Source organism: Diaphorina citri, unplaced genomic scaffold (genome assembly GCF_000475195.1).
Source record: "Diaphorina citri unplaced genomic scaffold, Diaci psyllid genome assembly version 1.1 scaffold17501, whole genome shotgun sequence".
Lineage (NCBI taxonomy): Eukaryota > Metazoa > Arthropoda > Insecta > Hemiptera > Psyllidae > Diaphorina > Diaphorina citri.
In genome coordinates, this window is record NW_007394856.1 from 1 (window position 1) to 5,964 (window position 5,964).

General features: G+C 37.8%; 1 long non-coding RNA gene across 1 annotated transcript in view; it reads left to right on the forward strand.

The window, feature by feature from the left end:
* Positions 1-204: 204 nt before the first annotated feature.
* LOC103523221 overlaps positions 205-5,964 on the forward strand; it is a 10,377-nt gene continuing 4,617 nt past the window's right edge. Inside the window, exon 1 of the long non-coding RNA XR_542051.3 lies at positions 205-348. This is a non-coding gene — a long non-coding RNA (uncharacterized LOC103523221). The remainder of the gene's footprint in view (positions 349-5,964) is intronic.

Below are 5,964 nucleotides of genomic sequence, written 5' to 3' on the forward strand. Positions count from 1 at the left end.
TTAAAAAAAAAAAAAAAAAATCAGGTTTAGAATTCTGTAGGAGAGGAATAGAAAATTGAGAGATAAAGAGACACACATATAGAGAGAGAGAAATGAAGAGAGAGGAGAGAGAGAGAGAGAGAGAGAGGGAGGGAAACACACAAAGAGAAGAGAGAGATAAATACAGATGATGAGAAAAGAGAGAGAGAAGGAAAGATAAAGTCTGTGTGAGAGAGAGAGAGATACTGCGAAATCACCTCATATTCAATTCGGATCCCAGTTGGTCGAACATTAGCAGTAAGTTCGGTATACAGTTCTCTTCAAGTAATCAGAATTCAATCTTGATATTCCCCTATACATGAATCAAAGGTAAGTAGAAACTTTTATTCTCATTTCTGCCCAGGACCGCAATGTGAGTTTTGGGTTTGGGTTTAAATTTGGTTAATTTTAAGTTTGGTTTAGAATTAAATTTGGTTTGGGTTTAGAATTAAATTTGGTTTGGGTTTAAATTTGGTTAATTTTAAATTTGGTTTGGGTTTAAATTTTCATAGATTCGTAGAAGCTCAACTAGTCCTTTAGGTTAGGGCTATTTGCATTACATTACACCTTTAAGCCTCTGAGTGGGCTTTTTGTGACAGTTAAAGCTTGGTTGGGGTTTAAATTTGGTTTCGGTTTAGAGTTAGTTTAGTTTTAAATTTGGTTCCATTTTAAGCTTGGTTTAGGTTTAAATTTGGTTTAAGTTTAAATTTGGTTAAAATTAAAATTTGGTAGAAGTTTAAATTTGGTTTTGGGGTCAAATTTGGTTCGAGTTTAAATTTGGTTTCCAGTTTAAACTTGGTTGGATTTCCTCCTCCAGAGAATTTCCATGGTGATCCATAATGGTAATTCCACCTGCATTTAGATGCCATAATTATGTCGGTGGGTTATAGGTATCTCTTTTTTCCAGTTTTTGGTTTTACCCAGCCCTGCTCAGGCTGGGTGAGGTTATATTAACCTCAGGAGGCCGGTAGCTTGCCACCGAATGGAGGGTAAAACAAAAGACTTTCAGTACTGTAATACCTACTACTTATACACGGACATTAAAGGGTTAAACCTCCATTTTTTTATTTCATTTTATCATAATATTATACGAGTACCGATAAAAAATTAAAATATTTTTTATTTATTTGTATTTATTAAAAAAAAAATAAAATAAATACAAAGTTTGAACTCACATTGCGGTCCTGGTTATTACGAGTAACCCATGAGAGCCGAACCCTACATTAAAGTCGCACCAAACTTGACCAAACCCTTCTCTCTTTTCCGCCAATATCTCAGTCGCTCCACGTCAGAGTGCATCGGGGATCCGTCTATTAGTTAGAAAACAAAATTTCCTACTATTTTCAATATTATTTGACATATTTACTCGATACCGGTCCGGAGTTAGAAGCGGTTAAATTTCAGCAAAGATAAAAAAAAGTTCGGCCTCTTATGGGTTGGTTTACTTTAGTTACATATCTAGACAATGCAATCATGCTGAAGTTCTATTCTAAATAATTTACTGAGCTTTCAAATTATATACGTAGGTAAATCAAAGGATAAGCATTTTTCCAAGCATAAGCCTAAGAAATCTTTGTTAGATATCAAACCGTAAGAATTCTTCAACTAGGTAAATCAAAGCATTATTTTCATTCTAAAACACCCCTAGAGTTATATTCCTCCAAAATTCTATTTAGGATAAAGAAAGCCATGTGATGTTCACACCAGATTTGTTTACTTTCTATTTTATTCCGGTTCGGGGAACTTCTCAAATGTAGTGAGAAAGTATTGAAATCAGTCCAAAATTTTCAACATAAAAAAAAAGAAAAAATACATCCTTTTAGAACTCCTTGAGACCAAAAAAGAAGTAACTGGCAGTATAAAGGGACTTTACAGTCTCACTCTGGCAGTTTAAAAATGGTATAGGGTAAGTGTACCATTTATTTGCCCACCTAGAAAACGTACCATTTATTGGCCCACCTGCCCACATTTATTTTTCTGATTTTTGTTTTTATGACTACAATTTTGAAATACCACTGGTTCGATAGCACTCTTTAAGCCCTTTCTGTTTGCATGAAATTGGATCTGAAAAAGTTCGTCCAGTTCAGGGACTTATGTGGCGTACGTCGTGAGTAGACCACAGGTGGGCCAATAAATGGTAAGTTTTAGGTGGACGAAAAATGGTACACTTACCTATTCTATTCTATCCATTCTTATTTTTTAGGCCATGCATTAGTGGGGTATAGGGTCCACCGCGCACGTGGTGTGAGTTGCGAGGCTCTAGGTGAGTTGGAGGCTGTATCTTATATATATGTAGGTAGCAATGAAATTACATAGGATCGCATGCTTTCTAGAATGTATTCTATGCTCCAAAGACGCGAATAATATTTCCTAGAAATTAATTTTTTCAGCGGTTTATGCCATCATTTGCAATTTACTTGTAAATTTTTTTTTTTATAATCATAATGGGTGAACCAGAGAACCTCGAACTAATGATCCATTTTCATTCAAATCTTCAAAAAACATTCTCCACCTCTGCCAATCAGTTGAAACCCACCTTTAATTTAGATTTCGGAGTTCAAAAGCTGTATTTTCAACCGGAATCTGAACGACACGATCAAGATTACCCCCTTCTCTAAATCCCGATGCAATCCTTTGATTACATAGATTATGTGAGATGGCGGCCATGGTCTTTCCTAGTTTTAAGAACTTGCTGAAGTAAAAAAAAAAAAAGGAAAAAAAATCCAAGCCGTTCAAAAGCTACCAAGAATTGCCAGAAGACGCCATCTTGATTTCCTATGGTTGCACCAGGCTACACGCCACTAGTGGTGAACAATTTCACCAATGTTTGTTTCTTTAAAAGAGGGAAATGAGCTTCAAAAGAGGGAAAATCGCCTCGGATTCCATTTATTTACGTATCCCTTATTATTCTGCAAAAAACTTTCTGAGTGGTCTAGTTTTTAATGGCCAAAAAAAAGTTTTTCTTCTTCTTTCCTTTTTTTTACCCTTAGCTCTCATGGTAGGGTGGTCACTGGCACTAGCTGCACGCGGGAGACCCGGGTTCGATTCCTCGGCGGGGGTCGAAGAATTTGTTAAGTCATGCAAATGATTGATCCCGTGACTGGACTGTTGCGGCCCACTCAGCCCGTGAGGAAATGAGTAGCTATGACATGTAAATGCGCTAGGCGCCGGTGCCAGCATTGGTAGGGTAAACATTGGTTGTTAGGATGTATGTGAGATATTTTGGGAAAAATCTAGGTACAATGCCTGCAGTAGCACCAAAGTTGTGACATAATAACACAGAATTGGCATTTACATTTTACATTTACATTTTACTTTTTACCGTTTTACACACCTATAGACCCGAAATGCCAATTATGTAGCTAATTATTGAAATGGAAAATATTATTTTTATTGAAGTAAAGGAGTTGCCCCAAATTTTCTTTTCTAGTATATATTTTTAGGTATGTTATTTTACTTATTCTTATTTTTGTAATATGTTACAGCAAATTATAATCAATAAAGAGGTGCTCATTAAACATGTGTATAATGGAACAACCTTGTTTTTTGTTTTACTTCTAATTTCTGGACGCTGACAGAAAGCACTACTTATGTATAGGTACTTTCCTATACTTGGCTTGCAGAAATATCCAAAATGTCGATTCGGGACCGAATTCGCGGAGCATTTTTTTTTTTATAAAAAATTTGCAAATTCCGGCGAAACATAATCGGCAAAATCAACGAACAAAATCGCAAAATCCGCGACCATAATCGCCAAATTCCGGCGACAAAATCGCGAAATCTCGCACCAAAATCGCGAAAATCCGGCGGGGCATAATCGCGAAATCCGCGAACATAATCGCGAAACTCTCGAACCATAATCGGCAATCCGCGAACAAAATCGCGAAGATCCGCGAACATAATCGCGAAATCCGGGCGAAACGATAATCGCGAAATCTGCGAAACATAATCGCAAAATCGGAGCATAATCGCAAATCCGCGAACAAAAATCGCCAAATCCGGCGAACCATAATCGGGACAATCCGCGAATATAATCGGAAATAGCGACATAATCGCGAAATCGGCGAACCAGTAATCGCGAAATCCGGACGGAAATAATCGCTGAAAACACGCGACAATAATCGCAAATCCAGCGAACAAAATCGCCAAATCCGCGAACAAAAATGCGCGGAAATCCGCGAACAGTTAATCGCGAAAATCCGCGAATAGTAATCGGCGAAATCCGCGAACATATGCGCGAAATCCGCGAGGATATCGCGAATCGGGGCGGAACATAATCGCGAAACCCGCGAACATTAATCGCAAGATCCGCGAATATAATCGCGAAAGTCCGCGAGATAATAGCGAAACCGTGACAATAATCGCAGAAATCCGGGCGAACAGAAATCGGCAAAATCGCGCGAGCATAATCGCAAAATCCGCGAACAAAAATCGCCAAATCCGCGATAAATAATCGCCAAATCCCGCGAACAAAATTGCAAATCGTGGAGATACGCGGAGCATAATAACAACTCCACGTGAACTAATCGCGAAATCCGGCGGAACAAAGTCGCGAGATTCCGGCGAACAGATGAATGCGGGCGAAGGTCTGCGAACATGGTAAGATCGCGGATCCGTCGAAGCGTATCGCGGGAAACTCCTTGTCCTATGATTTTAATTGTTTACTTCCTTTTTTTGTTTCGAACATGAGCATCGCAATCCGCCGAAACATAATCGGCGAAATCACTATAGGTACTCGATATTGGTACATTAGGTACGAGTAGGTGATAGTGAATAACAGATAAAAAAATACGCAGTCGGACCTGGATAAAGCAAAATCCAAGGGACCAGTTCATTTTTTTTCGTTTAAGGCGGGTTTAATTACGAACATTTCTCGTTTATAAAGGTTTAGCAAAGTGGAAGAGACAGAACTGATGCAAGCATGTGACAAATTTTAGAACCAATTAAGAACAAATTCTGAGGTTTATAGGCGTACCTAATTTTAAAGTTGTTAAAAGAACGCGTCCCGGACATTTTTTCTGGGGACAAAAAACGGGAAATTCGGGGAAAAAACGCCCAAAAAATGAAAAAACCTGAACGGGACGCGGGACACCCCCTTGATAATTCGGGACTGTCCGGCAATTCTCGGGGACGTTGGCAAGCCTATCCTAGTACTTATTACAATGTGGGTGTACACACTGTATGTTTCTTATTATGGGTGTGGTATATTGTTCACCGCTATTTTTACTTTCTCTGAAGTTATTATGACAATTTTGTAATTTCTATGATTTTTTATTGTTATTGACGAACGATAGTGGGGTTACGTCGGACAGTTTTGCGTTTGGTTTGAATGAATAACGCAAGAGATATATGTGTACCGGCTACTTTATAGCTATTTTTAATTTCAAATTGTTAGGTAATTTTAATTATGTAATCAAATAAATGTGATGAATATGGGCGCAGTCTTGAAATCATTTTATGTAAGCTGTTATTTCTGTTTGTATGATGTATGCTTGAAATATTGTTCGAGTGGAATAGAAAGCATTCCAATAAAACGGTGAATGAGACGTTTCAGAAACGAGTAATGAGACTATGCACCTGGATCAAAGGCCAATGATTCCCAAGATCCCATACAATTCCAAAATGTTACCAATGATGGTGAATGATGTGATATGATGCTTCTCAAAAATACATTGCATCCAGTGAAATATTACATGCCCAAACTATGGGCTTCGTGCTATTTGCTGTGCTTACTGTTTGTTTTCGCATCTTGAACATTTTTATCTTTACTTGCATGAGAATAATGTTAGAATGCTATGGAGGAAAAATTATCGGTGTTTTAGTGAAAATATTAGATTTCTTATTCAGACATGGAATGACCTTTATTTGACGAGGGAAGGGAGGACGTTTGCTCGGATTTAAGTAAAATTCTTCTTACTTTAATTCAATTAGATTTAGGGGATTCCT